The sequence below is a fragment of the Monopterus albus genome, unplaced genomic scaffold (genome assembly GCF_001952655.1).
Source record: "Monopterus albus unplaced genomic scaffold, M_albus_1.0 scaffold39.1, whole genome shotgun sequence".
In the NCBI taxonomy this organism is placed as follows: domain Eukaryota; kingdom Metazoa; phylum Chordata; class Actinopteri; order Synbranchiformes; family Synbranchidae; genus Monopterus; species Monopterus albus.
In genome coordinates, this window is record NW_018127919.1 from 2,020,433 (window position 1) to 2,021,900 (window position 1,468).

The window sequence follows — 1,468 nt, forward strand, 5'->3', positions numbered from 1 at the left end:
CGGGAAGGAGGTGAATCACATGATGATGTGCTACAGTGAGCATCTGATCCCATCTTTCAGAAGGTTTCGAGCAGGAAGACAGAAGCATAAAGTCACTGTGTAGAAGTTGAAATTTTGAGTTACTGCCCATTTTTCTGCATTTCAGTCTCGTGCCATGTTCATTATTAGTTGGAGAATCAACCTGTGGGTAGTGATGGTCCTCTGACACCCGAGGCTCTGACACATGCGTGGCAGCTCATGAAGCAGTTTTATTGAACCACTATGCCGGGGCGTGGTTTGGTCACATGACTAGTGACGTATGAACCACTTTACTGCTTCATTCAGTATCGAAACCCTGTCACTGGTTTGGTTGTATCGGCTGTTTAGGAGAGCTGAGCTGACCCTGAAACAAACAGAGACCGAGTTGACAGAGATTTGGTTTGACAGTGTTGCATTCAGTACTAAAGATTCTATAACATTACTAGACCATGATACTAGGAGCAAATGAAACGCTGTAACTAGTGATGGCTGATTGAGGCTTTGTTGAAGCTTCGACACTATATTAAAAAAAGGTTCATTACTGGAGGCTTTATTGACACAGTGCTCGAGTAGGACATCTAGTGGTCAATAAAATGAAGTGCAGTCAAGACGTGTCACTCATTGGTTCATGGATTGTTTGGGATTTGATTCGTCATGCTCATTCCTGTTCAAATACACTACATGCTTGTATGGTATCAAGCTGACACAATAATGTCAGCCCTATAATCCAGCCCTGCCCGTCGGGCTATCTCACAGGGACAGTGTTTCCACTACATTAATATTTTCGTGGTGAGCCGCAACACCAAAAATCACCCCCGCGGCGCCACGACTGCAGACTCTCAGTGACACGTAGCGGAGGAGACAAGGGGGTAGTTCAGCAGCGTCACGTCTTTAGTACAGAGAGGACACAGTCAGTCACACAGCGCCACAGCGTCTGTCGCGGTTCAGAACACTATTTAAAATCACGTCCCTTCTCTCCCATAATCTTCCGTTAAATTACACTATATTTGTCTTAAATTGCTGTTAACATACATGGTGATTAGATGAACTCTTTTGGACTGCTGAACTGAACACGTCTGTTACCGGAGTAAAGGATTTAACGGTATATTTTCAGCCTGTGTGCGCGTGCAGGGGACGTGTGAATGTGCACTCGCTTTTTTACTTTAAATTTCAGCAGCAGTGATTTGTCACTGACGCTCTGCGACGTAATCCTGCCAGTCATAATTATCACGTGATAAGTGAAATCTCGCGCAGCCAGTTTAAACGCGAGAGAGACTGCATGCCTAGTGGAGAGACCTGTGGAAATCACCAACAGTTATGTGTGTGTGTGTGTGAGGAGAGAAGAGAAGAGGAGTATGGATTTACGCACTGTATTTCAGTTCTGCTGAGCCAAAAACGACAGTTCAGGAGGACGAAGGGCCACCTTAAGCAAAACAGACTAACAAAAAGA